Source organism: Ceratotherium simum, chromosome 29 (genome assembly GCF_057802395.1).
Source record: "Ceratotherium simum simum isolate JZ-2026a chromosome 29, ASM5780239v1, whole genome shotgun sequence".
NCBI lineage: Eukaryota > Metazoa > Chordata > Mammalia > Perissodactyla > Rhinocerotidae > Ceratotherium > Ceratotherium simum.
In genome coordinates, this window is record NC_141928.1 from 5,189,389 (window position 1) to 5,208,701 (window position 19,313).

At 53.8% G+C, this 19,313-nt stretch overlaps 1 protein-coding gene across 1 annotated transcript in view; it reads right to left on the bottom strand.

Annotated features, from left to right (window-relative positions):
• NTNG2 (netrin G2) overlaps positions 1–19,313 on the bottom strand; it is a 67,553-nt gene that overhangs the window by 20,759 nt on the left and 27,481 nt on the right.

The following is a 19,313-nucleotide window of genomic DNA, read 5'->3' on the forward strand; positions in this document are numbered from 1 at the left end:
TGCTTCAGAGGACACCATCAAGAAAGTGAAAAGACAACCCGCAGAATGGGAGAAAAATTTTGCAGATTATATCTCTGATAAGAGACTTGTATCTAAAATATAATGAACTCTTTCAACTCAATAACAAAAAGACAAATAACCTAATTTTAAAAATGAGCAAAGGGGCCGGCCCCGTGGCTTAGCAGTTAAGTGCGCGCGCTCTGCCGCTGGCGGCCCGGGTTCGGATCCCGGGCGCTCACCGACGCACCGCTTCTCCGGCCACGCTGAGGCCGCGTCCCACATACAGCAACTAGAAGGATGTGCAGCTATGACATACGACTATCTACTGGGGCTTTGGGGGGAAAAATAAATAAATAAATAAAATTATAAAAAAAACAAATGAGGAAAGGATCTGAATAGACATTTCTCCAAAGAAGATACACAAGTGACCAACAAGTACGTGAAAAGATGCTCAACATCATTAACCATCAGAGAAATGCAAATCAAAACCACAGTCAGTTACCCTTTCACACCCTCAGGATGGCTGTCATCAAAAACACAGACAATAACAAGTGTTGACGAGGATGTGGAGAAATCGAAACCCTCATACACGGCTGGTGGGAAGGTAAAATGGTGCAGCTGCTCTGGAAAAGCAGTCTGTCAGGTCCTCAAAAGGTGAAACTTTGAGTTACCTTGTGACCCAGCAATTCTGCTCCTAGGTGTATACCCAAGAGAAATGAAAACATGTCCACACAAAAATGTGAACATCAGTGCTCATAGCAGCATTATTCATACTAGCAAAAAGGTAGAAACAACCCAAATGCCCATCAACATAAAAACAAAATGTAGTCTATACATACAACAGAATATCATTGAGCCATAACAAGGAATGAAGTCCTGGTACAAGCTACAACATGGACCACCCTTGAAAACATCATGCTAAGTGAAAGCAGCCAAACACACAAAAGGCCACATAACGTATGCTTCCATTTATAGGAAATGTCCAGAAGAGGCAACTCCAAAGAGACAGGAAGTAGATTAGTGGTTGCCTGGGGCTGAGGGGAAAAGGGGATTTAGGGTGACAGCTAAGGGGAGCAGGGCTTCTTTTTAGGGTGACGAAAATGTTGTAAAGTCAACAATGGTGATGGCTGCACGACTCTGTGAATACACTAAAAGCCACTGAATTGTACACTCTAAATGGGTGTATTATGTGGTATGCAAATTACATCTCAGTAAAGCTGTTAAACAAACAAACAAACAAACAAGTAAATAAATAGACATCTGGGGAAAATAGTGAAGGGGTTACCTGACTGACTAAGTCTGGGAAACCTGGTTTTATTGTAAGCTCTCTCCTACAAACCTTCAAAGGTTTGTTTTACTAATTGTGCAAACCTATCACGTTGGACCCTAAAGAAAGGCTTCTGGGGAAATATAGCTGATACAGGGCACCATTCTGAGAGCTCACACGAATGAACACGTCAGCCCTTCGCAACAATCCTATGAAAGACATACGTTAATATCTCCATTGTGCAGATGGGGAAACTGAGGCCTGGGGCGGTGAAGTGAGCTGCCTGAGGTCCCCCAGCTGGTCAGGGGCAGAGCCAAGACTTGAATCCAGGCAGCCTGATGCCAGAGCTTCCACTTAACGTCTTCACTCCCCGCTGGCCCGTGTACTGGGCTCCCGGGAGCAGAGCCCTCAGTGGGCGGGGCTTCCACCAGGCTCCCGGAGCACACGGCTGTGCAGCCCTGCACAAGTTCTTAACCAGAGTCCCCACTTTCACACCTGAGGAGTGGGGAGCAACAGTCCTGCTTACACCACAGGCTGTCATGAGGATCGGTGACATGGGTCATTTGGGAATGAGGCAATGGACGTGAGTGATGCACCAGCCACATCCCCTACCCACACCCATGGGGGTGGGATGAGACCAGAGCTCCTGCACACAGGCGCCTGTCCGGGGTTTGGCTCCATCCTTTTGCCTTTCCTCGGGACTGTAAGACCATGGCCCTGGTCCCCTGGTCCCACAGCTCGGGATGTTTAGCCACTTACTGTGTGACCTTAGGAAAGTTGCTGGGCTTCCCTCTGCCTCAGTTGCCTAATCTGTAAAATAGGGTCGGTAGTGGCACCTACCTCAAGGGGCTGTGGTAGGAGCAACTGAGACACGGTCTGTAAAGCACTTGCTCAGTGCACAGAAGTGCTCGAACATGGTAGCTTCCCATTGCTTTCCTCATTTCTTATACTTACGAGCTTCTAGAGACAGGGGTCCTGAGAGCTTTCCAAGAATGACACGTCAAATCCTCACAAGAGCCTTATGAAGTGTATATTGCTATCATCTCCATTTACAGACAAGGAAATGAGGCACACAGAAGTTAAGTAAGTTGCCCCAGGCCACACAGCCGGTGAACCCCACTTGAGGAAGGGTCTCAGGCAGGCAGCTGGGCAGTGGCCTGGAGAGGCTCCAGTGCTGGTTCTCAGACAGACACAGGCTCAGAGAAGTCCTACCAGCCCACGATTCCCCCAAACGCAGGCCTGTCCTTCCCCGTCCTCCCTCAGGCTGCTATCCTTCTGTGATTTCTCCTCTCTATTCCAGGAGGCCTTTGGGAGATGGAATAAGTCAAATAAATAAGCAAGGATGAATAAATAATTTATGGAGCATTCACTCATATGTGAACAGGTGCTGTGTGACGTGCATTATTAACAGAATCCCTGTAAAAACGCAGAAGGTGCCACTCTCCCATTTTACAGGCGAGGATGCAAGATGCTGGCAGGTCACGTGCCAATCACTCACCCCAGGTCTCTGAGTGGAAGAGACGGGACTGGAGTCCAGGGATGCTGGGCGCTAGAGTCGGACCTCATGGCCCCTCTCCCACCCTGCATCTCTCTCAGAACTGCCTTATGCTGATTCCACGTGGATAATGATGGCCAGGGGAGGGGCACTGAGGCAGATCCTCCCCATGCCCACCGCCCACAGCCCTGCTGGCCATTCTGAGGCCCGGTCTTGGCCAAAGAAATGCAGCCACAGAAGAAGGAAGCCCCCTTTCCCGCCCTCCCCCCCCAATGCCAGCTTCTGCCTGCGTCCAGACCTGGGAGTGTGGTCCAGACTCCTGGAGGCACCTCCAGCCCAAATATTTCCCCTGCGTCCATGGGATCAATTTTCCCAAGGACTTGCTTTCTGAATGTGACCTTTGAGAACCATCAATCTCACCAGGAAACCATCACCTGAGCCGCCTGACCCCACTACACAGCACTTTTCAGCTCATCCATCAGGAAGCATTATTTAATAATGAACAGAGGGACAGTGTGAGGCCGGCCAGCCCATGGGCCTGCCACCGGCCAGCAGTGGACTCCCAGCCCATCAGGACCTGCTGCCCCCTCCCCACTCCCACCCCACTGCAGAATCCCACGGCTTCAACTTCTTGGATGTCAGCAGGAGTGGTTCCATGGGAGAAAGCGAGAGAGAGAGAGAGAGAAAAAGAGAGAGAGAGGGAGAGAGAGAGAGAGATGCTGAGTCAGCAGCCAGATTCTCGCCCAGGCCCTGCTCCTGATTTGCTGGGTGACCTTCAGCAAGTCACTTCTCTGGGTCTCAGACCTTTGCAAATTGGAAGGGTTGAATTATAGCTTAGATTTGCAATTTTGTTATTTAATTGTTTGTAAGTGCTTAGCATACTCTCTGGCACACAGTTGGCTCTCACTATCTGCTGAATGAATGAAGGAGGAAACGAAGGAATGAATGCATGAGATAATGTACAGCATCTGGCATGGAGCAGTTGCTCAATTAAAGGCCAGTCAGTGTCATAGCTGGGCTGAGGCGGCACGTGGTGGCAGGTGACCAGCCTCCGGGTCTTAGCTCTTGGTTCATAAAACTGGAAAATGCATGGTTCCCACATGACAGGGCCGTTGGGAGGATGGGATGAGCTGTCACATGCAGAGTGCTTAGCACCGGGTCTGCACATAGCGAGCCCTCCACAGATGCTGGCTGTTATTATTGTTCCTATTGCTAACGGCCAACAAGTGACAGAGGGAGGGACAGAGGTGGGCACGTGGGGGTTCCTGGGAGCAAAGATTGGCCTTAGCCGCAGCCCCCAGGTGCCCAGCCCCAAGGGACAGGCCCCCTCATCCACACTGTCCTGCTGACACTCCACCCCGGAGCCCCTCTCAGGGGCCAGCAGCTCCCAAAGCAGACAAGACTGACCTGTTCTCCGGAGCCCTGGCGGCCCCACAGCGGGGACATCCCCGCTGTCCTCTTCAAGTCACTTCCATGAAGAGACCCCTGACACTACGGCTGCCAGATTCAGCAAATAAAAATATAGGACACCGGTTAAGTTTGAATTTCAGGTAAACAATGAATAGTTTTTTTAGCATAAGTATATTTCATGAAATATTTGGGACATACTTATACTAAAAAAATTATTTGTTGTTTATCTGAAATTTAAATTTCACTGGGCATCCTGCATTTTATCTGGCAGCCCCCACCCCCTGCTCACCCACATGGCTGAGTTGTGGCCCTCTGGCCTGAGCCCTGACCCCTCTCGAGGCCTGGCGTGGGGCACACCCACTGGCCCACTGGAAGCTGGCCCTGCTGCCTGCCCACCAGACAGAGGGCCATGGCTGCCTTCTCTGCTAAATCCTTCCTTTTTCTAGAATTGATGAGTCCCTAATGAGGCCCAGGGGACCACAACTGTTTGGAGGCAGTGCCTGCCCTCGCCTCCAGGGGAAGGCTGTCCGGGACAAGACAAGTTCTAGGGGAAACGTGCTCTGCCCCTGCCAGGAGGGGACTGACACGTTGGCTTCACCCCGTCCTGTCTCCGTGCCGGGCCCTGTTGGGGGTCCAATAGCACACGAAGCCATGGTCAGATGGCAGGGGCACCCACCTGCGCCAGGCCGCAGCGTGCCCTGCCCCGCAGGGAGGGATGGGCAGTGCCCGGGAGCTGCTGGCAGGAGCGCCATCTGGGCAGGAGCCTGGTACTGGCACTTTGAGAAAATCGTGAGCCGGGCCCTTCCCTCCTCGGGGCGAGAGGAGCTGGTGGGGGAGGAGGTGGTTTGGAGTGCCTCCCAGACAGGAGGGCGGGAGAAATGTAGGTCAACTCCTGGCTGCCGGAAAGAGTGATGTCATGGGCTCCTTGGGGGAAAGACGGGGAAGCGGTGAGTTTGGGTGAGCGAGAGAGGGTGCTGGAGCTGGGCAGGTTGGAGGGGGCCACGTCTGGCCCCTCTCCTCTCAAAGGTCAAACCACCAGGATTTCAGGACACTCACAGTGATCCCTGGCACACGGGGTGCACAGGTGAGGGGCAGGGGAGAGCCCAGGACCCTGGGGGTTCTTGGTAACTGACCACCTCTGCCTGGCATCTCCCCAACTTCTTCTGCCACTTGGCCGTACATTATCACACACAGGTGTACTGATGGACTTGCATAGTTCTGACACCTCGAAGGCCAGAGTTAGAAACAAACCAGTCTTTAAAGCAGCCAGCAGCGTTTTCCCATTTCTCTTGCCAGCTAGAGCCGGTATCTTCGGTAAAGACTGTTCTGTTCTTTTGGGTAAACATTTCAGTGGGCTGTCGGGTTATGAAGAAGCAAACCCCACACCTCTGCTGGCCGGGAGATGTTGGCCCATGAGGTGGACACGCTCTGCAGGCTGCGGGAGAAGGCGTCGTCACTAAGGGCCCCTCCCTGTGCAGGGCCCGGGGATCTGGGGCGGCGGCCTGGGCTCCATCCTCTTCTACATGATAATTCCCACCCACTGTCTCCAGGCCTGAGTCCAGTTGTGACCGGAACACCATGGCCTGGGGGTCTTAGACCTTCTTTGGGGGATTAAGAGAGAGATTGTGTCCTTGGCTGGGGCACAGCAGTGTGGAGAGATTGGCAGCTGTGGGGGAAGCAAGCAGTGGTCAAGAGAAAAGCCCAGAGAGGCTGGCTGGATCAAGAGGTGACAAGTGACCACAAGGACATAGCTGGGGATCATGGTAAGGAGAACTTGGTAAAAAACTGGACTTCCTGCTAATTAGTGGAATGGAGGCGGGCTGGCGTTTTCGAGGGAAGAAAGCCCATGGACACTGGAGACCTTGAACCATCTGGGTCAAAAGGCCGCCAGTCAAGGCCTGAGACCCCGCGGAGGGGGAGACGGAGAGCAGAGCTGCACGGAGTGGGGTCTGCAAGGCCCCGGTCGCCTGACACGACCTGGCTTTTCCAGGGTAATGTGGATAAATGCTGGCTGGTGCTCCTCCTGGAACGCAATCAGGCCGGCAATTGAGTTCATTGGCCAAATCAAATTTGGGCTTCTGCGCGAAGTCCTTTTATATTAAGTGCTTTAACGTACATCACCTCCTCCAGTCTATTGATAAATCCTATTACCCACAAGAAAGCCAGAGGCAGCTCCCAGTGAACAGGAGAGAGGCTGATGGAGGGGCACTGGTGGGCTGGGTGTGTGGCTTGAGGGTGACACCATGGGTATGACCAGGACCTGGAAAGGCACCCCCAGCCTGACCCGGCTGGTTGACTAAAGCAAGATCGCTTCTTCCCCTGTGGGAAGCCCAGCTCCCTTATGCAAGGGCCAGGCCCAGGTGACAGCCCAGAAAAACATGAGGAGGAGCTGGTGTGATGGTGGAAGGGTGGGCAGCGACAGGCGACAGGGGTGGGTGGTAGCAAGCCCAGCTAGTTTCATCTCCCTGCCTCCTAACTCCTATGTTCTAGTCTCTTTCTTCTCTGGAAGGAGTTACTGACCAGAAGACTCACTTGTTCATGTAAGTGACTTCATTTGTTCATGAATGAATGAGTGAATGAATTCAGCAAATATACAGCATGCCCACCTGGTTCTCATGCTGGCCTTACAGGGTGAACAAGGTAGACCCAGTGCCTGCTCTCTCAGAGCTCAGAGCCTGGCTCTGTGTGTGTGTGTGTGTGTGTGTGTGTGTGTGTGTGTGTATGGGGGGTCAGACGTGTATGTGCGTGGCTATGGTAGCTATGACAGTGCAGTGGGATTGCTGTGCTCCTTGGAGGCCAGCAAAGGGGACAGGGGGATGGCTGCTCAGGTCTCCAGGCTTCGGGAGCCCCAACAGGTGCTGTCTGAGCCAAGCCCTGAGGGCCGAGGAATTTGCCAGACAGGAGGGTTGTGTTCTGGGTGGAAGTCAGAGGGACCCAGCATTGGAGTGGCTGATCTGCGAGTACTCAGAGCTCAGGTTGCTGAGGGAGGTGGGAGGAAAGGGGTCCATGTGGCAGCGTCATGGAGTGTGGCCTCGATGCTAAGGCCCACGGGAAGGGTACTGTGCAGGGAAGCGATATGACTGGGTTTGTGTTTGCGGAAAAACCTCTGCACGGAAGGGGCAAGACTGACGTGGGGGAGGCCAGTCACCTCCCCAGACAAAATCCTGGTGGCGGTGCGCCTGTCCCCGGGGTGCAGGGGTGTGATGGGGGTCCCTGTTAGGGACGTGCTCAGGCTGAGAGCATGGGGAGGGATGCGTAGGAATCAAGGTGGCGCATTTCCCCTAGAGTAGAAAGAGGCCTCCAGGACCCCAAGCACAGAATGGGCAGCTCCAAATGGGGGAGAAGCACCCAGACTCCCCAAGGCCAGAGCAGCGGAGCCAAGGCCACTCGCTGACCCTGGGCTCCGGCCGAGGCCTCCACTCACTCCGTGGGTGGGCGTCTGTGAGCAGGGTGCACGGTGCTGGTGTACTGAGTGATGTGTATATGACTGGTGCTTGTGGAGGCGGATTCAGGAGTGTGGGTGGGGCAGGTGTGTGCGGCCTGGAGGGGAGCATCTGTGGATCTGTGATGATGTGGGTCAACATGCCAGCGAGCCTTCAACGTGACCCCCCAGGCTCCCTTGTTGGGGGCAGAGAGAGGTAGTCCAGCCTGGGACAGGAGGAGAACACGGCCTGATGATTAGTCTGGGGTTGATCTGCCTCCTCCCCAACAGGATGTCCCCCCTCCAGCCCCGTCTGTCCTGCCCATGCCTCATTAGCCCCAATTACAGCTAACCCGGCCCTCAAGTCACACAGCTGGGGTGGGGGACAGGAGCCTGCTCCTCCAGCCCCGCGCCGGTCATCCCGGTCCCCCGCAGGGCGCTGCGCAGGGCTGCACTCCCCAGTGTGCTGTGGGCAGAACGCTGGCTTCCCAAGTCACTGTGGCGACATCTAACATTCAAATGGGTCTCTTGTTCCTGTGCACCTGCTGACCAATGAAGGGGGCGGGGAGAGGACACCTAGAGGCTCTTCTTGGCCGGAGAGGGTCCTCCAAGCGAGCGTAGCTCCCGCGGAAATGGGGTTTGTGCTCGGGTGACTCAACGCCGGCTCCTTACAAATGACAGCGGCTCCCATTCCCAAGCACCTACTGTGTGTGGGGCCCTGAGCTCCCCCGCAAGTTCTCAAGATCCTCACCACAGAGGATCCCATTTCACAGGCGGGGAAACTGAGGCTGGGGACAGTGAAGAGACCTGCCCTGGGCCATAAACTAGCAAATGAAGGAGTTGGAATTCAAACGCAGGCTTCTCTTTGACACCACAACGTGCTGCTATGGACTCATTACAAAGAGACCTCTTGGAGCCTCGAGGATGGCTACCCTCGGTTGCCAGGACTGACGAGGGGTCGCTAGAAGAGTTAGAAGCTGGGGTTTCCGACCTAAATATTAAATCTGTCAGCCTGCCTGCGTTCTTCTCCCCTTACACATGGTGGGAGGTCGCCCTCCGTCCTCTCCTTCTCTCCATCCCACCCTCACAGCTTCCTCCAGCCCTTTCCCTGCTGCTCCCCTCTGCTCTCTCCACATTGTCAGTTTTGGGTTATTCCCACCAGAGCACCTCCCCTTCTCAGGAAGAACCCTCTCCTGCCCCCCACCAGCCCACGCCCCATTTCCCTGCTCCCTTTCAGGGTCAAACATCTTCAACGCCTTATCGACACCCCCTTTTTCTTTACCCCTCATTCATTCTTTTCAAATTTTTTGCATTCACCCTGGAACCCACCCCCAAGATGGCCTTCTTCCCCAACTCCCCCAAATCTGCTCTTGATGAGGTCATCTTTGACCTCTATATTGCTTAGTCCATGGGCCCTCAGCAGCATCGGACACAGGTGCCTGATCCCCCTGGAAACATTCCTTCCGCTTGGCTTTTCTGGATTTTTCTCCCCTCACTGGCTCCTTGTTCTCTGTCCTGCCTTCACTATCCAGCTTCTCAGGGCTCCATTCCAGGCCCTGCGCTCTCCCCATCTCCCCTCTCTTTCTCAGGGGTCTCGAATGCTCCCACAGCGTTAGGGGTCATCTCTAAGCCCAGGACTCCCCGGAGCCCAGTCTCGCCCACACTTCAGACTTGGATGTCCAATGCCCCGGATGCCTCCAGGGCACCTCACAACAATGGGTCCAAAGCAGACCTCCGTCTTCCTCCAGCGGACAGCCACTCTGGAAAGCTGTCGGCAGCTCCTTATAAAGTTAAACACACACTTATCCTATGACCCCGCAATCCCACCACTGAGTATTTACTCAAGAGAAATGCAAACTTATGTTCACCCAAAAACCCTTACATGAATGTTCACAGCAGCTCTCCAAATAATTGCCCCCAAACTGGAAGCAACTGAACTTGCCTTCAATGGGTGAATGGAGAGATGAGCCAGGGCCCACCAGCGTCACGGTGGAGCACGACTCAGTGATAAACAGGACCACATTTGACGGGCAACAACGTGATGAACCTCAAAGGCAAAGGCACAGTGCTGAGCGAAAGAGGCCAGTCTAAACAGGTACACGCTGTACGACTCCGTTAACAGGACATTTTCAAAAAGACAAAACTAGTGACAGAGAGCCGGTCAGCGGCTGCCCAGGGGCCGGGGTGGGGGAGGGTGTGGTACAAAGGGGCAGTTTCGTGGGGAGATGGAATATTCTGTGCCTCCATCGTGGTGGTGGTTACATGAATCTATACAGGTGTTAAAACTCATGGAACTGTACCCCCATAAGGTCCATTTTACTGTATGATACTATAAAATATAAAATTAAGAAATGTAAAAAAAATTTTCCTCCAGAAACTTCTTCCCCCACAGTTGTCCTCACTTGGCTGGGTAAAATCTCCATCACCCCGTGTCTCAAGCCAGAGTCCTGGGAGTCCCCTGGATGCCTCCTGCTGCCACTAGCCACTCCATCAACTCTACCTCCAAAGGCCATTTCCAGGTGGCCCCCGTCTCCCGCCTCCATTGGAAGAACCTGCCTGGTCTCCAGGTCCCCTCCCCACACAAAGTTCCAACCATCAGACATCAGATCATGTCACTTTCCTGCCTAAAATCCTGCAATGGCTTTCCCCGAACTTAGAATAAAACCAACCCTCTCGTGGCTGCAGTGCTGGCATGAGCTGGCCCTGGCCGCTCTGCCCTCGTCTTACGGCACTCACACGCCACAGCCACGGCACGTGAGGTTCTTAGAAGGCACCGTGCGTGTTGAAGGCAGGCCCTTTGCATCTGCCGTTCCCGTGCTGGGGATGCACCCCACCTGCTCCCACTCACCTCTCAGGTTTCACCCTCAAACTGAAGGCTGCCTCCCTGGAGGGCCTTCCCCGACCACCTGGGTCCAGATCTCAGGTTGGTCCTCCCAGCACCCACCCCCCAAATTCCTCTTGGTTACCTTCCTAGCACCTTTAGTCATCTGTGGTTATCTGGTTTCTTTCTTCCTATCTCCCTGCTAGACTGTAACCCCATGAGGTTTTTGTATCTGTAGCACCTGGCTGGGTCAGGTACATAGTAGACGCCCGTTATGGGTTGAATTGTGTCCCCCAAAAAGATATACTGAAGTTCTAACACCCGGTGCCTGTGAACGTGACCTTACACGGAAATAGGGTCTTTGCAGATGTGATTAAGATATAAGCTAAGATGAGGTCATATGGGAGTGGGACAGGTCCTGATCCAACATGCCTGACGTCCTTCTCAGAAGAAGAGATCTAGGGAGCACATCAGACAGAGGCAGATGGCAGAGAGAAGACAGCCACGAGAAGATGGAGGGATTGGAGTGATGTAGCTTCAGCCAAGGAAGGCCAAAGGTTGCCGGTACCACCCAAAGCTGGGAGAGAGGCACGGGACGGATCGTGCCCTACAGGCTTCGTACGGAGCACGGCCCTGCCAACACCCTGATTTCAGACCTAAAGCCTCCAGAACTGTAAGACAATAAGTTTTGGTTGTTTTAAGCCCACCTATTTTGTGGTACTTGGCTCTGGCAGCTCTGGGAAACTAACACAAGTGCCCATTAAAAATATTTGTTGAATGAATTAATATGATAGTGAGAAAACTCGCAGAAGGAAACTCCTTCTCACTCAGCAAGGGCAAGGGGGCACCGACGCTCCGCAGCGCGGTTGGGAAGGCGTGACTGTCAGTGATTCCATCCCCAGCTCGCCCGCAGGGCTCCCCCATCTTCTGTGACCTCTGCCAAACCCAGGACCCCCCTCCACCACCTCCCGCTGAGGGTGAGGCCACAGCCGGTGGGTGAGCAGATGGAAGGGACCCTGAGGAGCCTGGATAAACTCCCTACCGGCCCACCCGCCACACTTGGCAGCAGACCACCCCCCCACTCCTCAGCACAGCTCTGCTCCCCCCTCCAATTCTCCACACACGGACAATACTGTTTTTAATTATGCATGTCCCCTCTTTGGTGGAAGCAATGGTTCAGGAAGCTTGGCAGATCCAGTTAAGGGGGGATGAACTGCACCTACTGAAATCTCTGTCCCCAACGAGCTGGGATCATATATGTTGGGTTAAAAAAAAAAAAAGCAGAACACAAAACTGACTCTCTAAACGTTTTGGGATCATGGAGCCCCTTTGAGAATGGAATAAAAACCAGGGCCCCTCTCCCGGGCTGACGGCACACCCCACACACGACACTTAGCACGTATTTCTGGGAGCCCACCCATGGCCCTCCTAAAAGCCCTCTGCCCTGGGAGAAGGACCTCCAGGATGTACCCTCTGACCCTGGTGTTTTACTGAAGTAATGGTGACACTAGTGCTTCCTGTGTGCTTACCAGGCCCAGCCACGGCGCTATACGCTCTTCCTGGATCATCTCATTTAAACCCCATGGTCACTGTCTCCATTATTTGAGGGGTGAAAGGAGTCACAGATAAATTAAGTAACTTGCCCAGGGTCACACCTGAGCCAGCATTTGCACGTGGACAGTCTGACATGGAAGCCATCTACCCATCTATTTCTTCTTCTTATTCTTTTCAAAATCGTGATAAAATTTACTGTTTTACCATTTCTAAGCGTACAGTTCAGGAGCATTAAGTACATTCACACTGTTGTGCGATCATCATCACCATCCATCCCCACAACTTTTACATCATCCCAAACAGAAACTCTATTCCCACTAAGCAATAACTCTATGTTCCTCCTGCCCCCAGCCCCTGGTAACCTTTATCTCATTTTCTGTCTCTATGATTTTGACCTCTCCAGGTGCCGTCATATATAAGTAGAACCCTACAGGATTTGTCCTTCTGTGACTGGCTTATTTCACTTAGCATAATGTCCTCAAGGTTCATCCATGGTGTAGCAGATGTCAGAATCTCCTCCCTTTTTAAGCTCAAATAATATTCCATTGTGTGGATAGACCACATGTTGTTTATCCATTGTTCATCGATGGACACTGGGTTGTTTCCACCTTTTGGCCATTGTGAATAATGCTGCTATGAACATGGGTGTACAAATTTCTGTTCAAGTCCTTGCTTTCATTTCTTTTGCACATATACCTAGGAGTGGAATTGCTGGATCATATGGTAACTCTATTTTAGTTTTTTGAGGAACCACAGACTGTTTTGACAGCAGCTGCACCATTTTACATTCCCACCACAGTGCACGAGCGTTCCCATTTCTCCACATCCTCGCTAACACCTGTTATTTCTGTTTTTCTGACTACAGCCATCCTAGTGGGGACGTCCATCCATTTCTTAACCCCAAGCCTCAGTTTCGTCGTCTGTGTACTGGAGACAAGGATCCTCATGCGGCAGGACTCAACGAGGAAACACACATGAAGGACTTGGAATGCCACTTGGCCCATAAGAGCTGCTCAGGAAATGACAGTTAGTACACTGAAGGAGGGAGCCCCCCTGCCCCAGCCTCCAGCGGGGATTGCAGAGGAGCAAGAAATCAGCGCAGGCAGAACAATTCAAGCATTCCCCATCTCACCCCGTTTTCCCTGTAGAAGGGCCAAGGAAGAGACTAGAAGGAGGGTTGGGCACACATGTACAGTAAGTGAAAAGGTGTCTTCTCTCTCTGATCCCCCTCCTCCGCCCACCTGCCGCCGCCCCCGCACATGCACCAAGGAGAGGTCTTCTTCCCTCCATGGTTTCTATTCGCATCCTAAATTCTGTCCATCTCCAGTTACGGGGGCTCTACATGGAGAGGACGTTTATGGAAAGAGATGAGACGGCAGGAAAGGGGGTGGGGGTTAAGGGAGGAGAGACCCTTGCACTGTCAGCTGGCCCAGGGACTCGGATGAGAAGCCAGACCCCCACGGAATCTGGGGAAGCCAGTGGTCTCCTCCAGTCCAGGGTCAGCTATGCCCACCCAGGCTCAGCTCAGCCTCTGGGCTCTAGCCGGTCTCCTTCCTCTCCAACGGCTTCAGCCTCCTCCTGGGTAGGACGGGGTGAGGACACAATGCCTGGCCCTAACACTCCCCACATTTTAAAATGGTATCTATAGTTCCTGTTCACTTAATAAACATTTATTGTTGCTGTACAGAACAGGTGCCCAGGACCGTAATCTGATGCACAGGACCTCTTTCCATCATTTACCACAAACACCACCTTGCCTGGCTTGAATACCTCCAGGAATGGGGAACTCACTCTTCCTTTCCTGTCCCTGGCTGGCAAAGGTCCAACTGGATTGGTTCCATGGGGCCTCTAAGAGTTTTCGGGGCAGAGGAATTTACCCCTGGGCAGGGCCTGGGGGTGAGAATAGGATGACCCCCCCCTTCTCTCTGTCCCAGACCTGGAGCAGGCAGGACTGGAAACACTGTTTTGCCAGAGTTTGCCCACGCCCCAGCTCCTGGGGTGCCCACCAGGCCTGGGAACTGCTGGATATTTTTCGTACTGTGGCTGTGCCATCACAGCTGCGAGGAGACATGCAGATCTCAGAGCAGGGGCGGCACACTGTGCTCCTGTGCTGCCCTGGGCTGCAAGTGTGCTTTGTGTTACCTGCACAGGGTTTTCAGAGAATTTTGAAGGTGCCAATATTTTAAAAATCAAGAGATTTCACCCATATATCTGCCGTGGGCCTTCTTTCGCAACATCAGAAGATCTGGCAACATTTGGTCTGTTGACCTGCTCTCTCCATTTCTCCGCAGACCACACTCTTCCCTATTGCCTCTATTAGTTTATGTTACCCACATATGCTGTCTTCTGAGCCCTTTTGGACATTTGGTTTTGCAACCCCCACTAACCCAAAAAAGCATGCTTCCTCATTCCTTAGCTCCAGTATCTGGGGGTAGGTGTGGTCACGGCCTCCCACCCAGGCAGCCTTGGCCCCATGCCTCTCTCCTTTACCTCTCCTGCCACTAGCCAGAGGAATGGGACACGGGGATAAGCTCTTCAAATAGATCATTTTACTGAATCCTCACCACAAGCTGGTGAGGTTGTTACTATACCTCCAGTTTGCAGATGACAAATCTGAGTCTCAGGCAGGTTAAGATGATCCAGCTAATCAGTGATGGAGCCGGGATTCAGATCCTGGTTGGTCTAATGATGCCCAAGTGCAAATTCTATCTGGAGGCTCCCGCCTCTCCAACTCGCTTGAGGAGCTCTGTAGACACAGCTTTCCAGATCTTGCCCCAAACTGACGGGATCCAGAGCTCCTGGCGGTGGGGCTGGGGAACCCGTCCTCTTAAGAAGTGCCCCTGGGGGCCAACCCCGTGGCTTAGCAGTTAAGTGCGCGCGCTCCGCTACTGGCGGCCCGGGTTTGGATCCCAGGTGTGCACTGACGCACCACTTCTCCGGCCATGCTGAGGCCACGTCCCACATACAGCAACTAGAAGGATGTGCAACTATGACATACAACTATCTACTGGGGCTTTGGGGAAAAAAGGAGGAGGATTGGCAATAGATGTTAGCTCAGAGCCGGTCTTCCTCAGCAAAAAGAGGAGGATTAGCACGGATGTTAGCTCAGTGCTGATCTTCCTCACACACACACAAAAAAAGAAGCATCCCTGTGTGACGCTGGCTGGGTCTGGGCTTAGCCGCTCTAGACCACTGTGTTGGGGGTAGAGGTGGGGGCTGTCTCTGCTCCAAGCACAGCAAAGGGGTGATCTCATTCCTCCTCAAATCCAGGTGTCGTCCCAGATTCGCTGCACAGTTAAAGCCAGCCGCTCTCCTGCTCTGCACCTGAGCCCCTCCTCCCCTCCAGGGGTGTGAAAGGAGAAAGTAGCTCCCGAGCCTTCCTGCCATCCAGGAATGAGACTGAATAAGGGGGCAGGCCCCCTCCTCTCTCCATCCCAGACCTGGGGTGGGCAGGACTGGAAGCCTGTTTCACCAGGACCTGCAGGGAGGCCAGGCCGGTGGGGGCAGAGGCCTCGAGGTGCTGGAGGCTGTTCCCTGCCTTCCCCTCCATGGGGCAGCAGCTCGGTCTGCCCCTTTTCTTACCCCCCGATTTGTACTAGTTCCTCATTCCCTGGGCCTGGGCTTTCCCCAGCTGCTGCCCTCTCCCCCCAGCAGCCAAGTGCCTCTGCCCTCTGCTTCCCTCCCCTGCTATCTGGGTCCCCCTGAAGTTGGAAATAGCTGACATTAATGACAGGAAGGGAGTAACCACAGTATCAAAGACCTTTGGATTCAGAAAGGGAGGCTGATGAAATGGCCCCATATAGAGATGGACTTGAGCTTGGATGTGCTTGGGTTGGATCTTGGCTGTCTGGTGTTCAGTTTAGCTGTGTGATCTCCTTAGATTCCTTGACCTCGTCTAAAAACATGAGGCAGAGGGGAGCGCTGTTCCTGTAAGGAAAGCTCTACCAGGTGGGGATCAGGTCTGGCTTGCTCAATGCCATGTCCTTGGCTTGTGAGATCTTAGGGATTCAATAACCATGGGGGAATCAAATGACTATTGATTAAATAAGAAAATGCACATGAAGCCTAGCTCAGTGCCCAATAGGAAATGAGCCTATAGCAAATGCTCAGTAAATATCAGCTATGGTAGCAGGCTACAGGGGGAGGCAACTCTGGGTCATGAACCTCTGAGGGAATCCAAGAACAGGTTCAGTCTGAAATCTCAGAACCTGGGAGCCCCTGGGGGTCCCCAGGTGCCCACTCAGGAACATCAAGAGCATTATCTGGGCCCCACGTCGCCTTTGCCACCCCATCCTGCCTCTCTGGGCCTCTCGGGCCGCCTGGCACAGCTGGGCTTTCCCACCTGGAATTTAAACAGGAAAAGCGGAGGAAGTCACAGCTCTTTGCTGAACCGTCTAACCAGATCTGCTTAATCGATAAGCCAAGCTGCCGCTTTCCTGCCAACCAGCCACCTGAAGAGTACTTACTCTCTCTGTGAATTGATTGCCGTACTTTTGCCACAGCTACCGCTAATCCCCGCCGCCCGCAGAGGCTGGGTGCCAAGGGGAGCCGGGGGCTGCCGCGCAGGGACCGCCCTGCCACCTTGCCAGGGAGACGCAGGCTCTGGGTGGCCCCAGGCCTCATGTTACAGATGGGAAACCGAGGCCCAGGGAGGTGCAGCGGTGCGGGGCTGGAACCCAGCTCACCCGGCCCCCAGCTCACCCCGCCCCAGCATGGCGTTCTTGATTTGGTGGGGCTGAAGGCCTGAGGTTCTTTCTCGCCCCTGATGGGTAAGCTCTGCCTCACCGCTGCATCTCAGAGTCCCTGCTATGCGACAGACAACCTTCACCCCCTGAGGTGTAAGGGGCACAGAGCCCGACTGTCACCACCCAGCCCGGACCCTGCAGCCCATGCTGACATCAGGACCCGACATGAGCTGCCTAATGAAGTGAAGGCGGGCCCTTGACCAGACTCCTGAAGGTGAGGGTCCCCCTGTAGCAGCCCAAGGCAGGCCAGAACAGGGGCCACAGCCCCCAGAAGGTGTGGGGATCTGGTTCCCACTCATAAGCAGCTAACGCGGGTAGGACTGCGGGGCGGAGGAGGGTCTTATACTGGCCCGGCCATTGCATCCCGAGGGCAGGCAGAGGTCACTGAAGTGACCACAGGCCCAAAGCCTGGACACAGGCCAGAGAAACAGGCATAGGAGTTCGATTCTTGATCCCTGGCTTCCACAACAGTGGCCATATATCAGGTGGTCTCCAGAACATTCCTGATCTAAAGTATCCTGCCCCACGTGGGGAGGGTTAGAAGTCACGGGCATCAGAAGCACAGGCCCTGCGTGTGCACCTGCCTCACACCCACCTGCCGGCCTTGAACCTGACCCCACCTCCTGAACCACCTGCCTCCACCTGGGCCCACCTGGAGTCCACACACACAAAGCGAAATGAAACGCAGACACAAGCAGAAAACGAAAGCCCCTCACGGCCCCTGCCCTGCCCGGCATGCAGGTGTGCCCACAGTGACGGGCTTCAGCTGCCAGCCTTCCCCCCCCCGTACCCATGGTGCTTTCCTGTGCCCGGACAGACTTCTTTCCAATGTCTATTCAAGACGTAGAAATCACGTGCACACAGGCAAATTATATATTTTACAAAAATGGGATTACACTATACAGACCATGCAGCAAATTGCTTTTCCGCTCATCAGTAATTATATACTCAGGCCGTCCCCAGAGCCTGCTGGGGAAAGATGTCCAGGATAGGTTGTCCCAGCCGGGTTCCTGGTGCAGCCCCTGCCCACGCCCGCCGAAGCTGCGCTCCTGGCCCTGAGTATGCCCCACTTTAACTCACCTAACTCTCACCACAATCTAGTGAGAGAGCCATGATTGTTATCATCCCCATTCCATAGATGGGGAAACCGAGGCACAGAGAGGTCCTTGTCCAGAGTCTCACAGCCAGTGGATGGCAGAGCTGGGAATCCAACCCAGGCCATCTGGCTCCAGAGTCCATACTCCCAACCGCCACACCAGCGCTTCTCAAACCAGAGTGTGCATCAGAATCCCCCCGAGGGCTAGTTAAAACATGGATTGCTAGGCCCACCCCTGGAATTTATGATGCGGCAGGTCTGGTGTGGAGCCTGAGAATTTGCATTTCTAGCAAGTTTCCAAGTGATGCTGATACTGCTGGCCCAGGAACCACCTTTGGAGACCCCTTGCATTACCTGCTACTGCCCCCTATGATTGACCCCTTGGTTACCCAGTGACAGGGCCTCCCCAAGCCTCTCTCCTGTGTGGACCAGGGTGTCAGGGATAAAGTCCTTGCCCCTTCAGACCAGCACATCACCTGTCAAATGAACAAGTGATCTGGGACAGAGTAGAACCATTTAATCATCTACAATCTAAACAATTCCTGGGAATCAAAGGCTGCTTCTACTTCCTACAACGGTCTTTTATCTCCCCTAAAAGTGTCCTCAGAACATATTCTCCTCCAAAGCTGAGGGGAAGGATTAACTCTGCAGGTCTGGGTTGTCCACACCCTGCATTTTCCAAAGAAAAGTTTGGGTCTTGACGGCTCCTGGGAGGGAACCTCCGAGCCCTTGAAATGTCCTGCCTGATAAGCGTGTCTGTTTACCTGGGGCCTTGGGCCACACCGGATAGTTTATGCTAATGATGGGATTTATGGTGGAGGTTTTGGGGCTTGCAGGATTAGCTTGACCTCTGGGTCAAGGGATTGAGGACCAAGGTCAACCACAGGGGCAGTCGGCCATGCCCACAAGATCAATTCCCAATAAAAACCCTGGACACCAAGGCTGGGGCGAGCCTCCCTGGCTGGCGCTAGTCCGCACGTGTTGTTCCACATCATTGCTGGGAGAGTCAAGCGCTGTCTGCACCACTGCCCTGGGAGAGGGTGACGGAATCTTGCACGGGTCTTGCCTGGAGCCTGCCCTATGCACCTGTTCCTGTTGCCAATTTTAATCTGTGTCCTTTCATTGTCATAAACTATAACTGCAAGTATAACAGCTTTGCTAGGTTCTGCGCAGATCGTGGAGCCTGAGTATGGTCTTGGGGACCCCCAGACACAAGTGCCCATTCACTGAGTCAGCGGACAGTTAGGAAACACCTCCTGAGCGCCAGCCTTCTGCCTAAGCCCTGCCCACACTGTGCAGCTCCACTCATCCCCTCCAGAGCTCCCAGCCCCGTGGCTGGAGGCAGCCCAGGCCCTACGGAGGATGTTTATCCTCCACCATTCACCTCCATCCAAGGAAGAACCCGGGCATCTTGTCTGTGCAGCCCTGGCCCTCATAGGCAGGCCCTTGATGTAACATCCCAGGAACCAGGTAACATCTCGGGTTCCAGGTGACATCCTGGGTA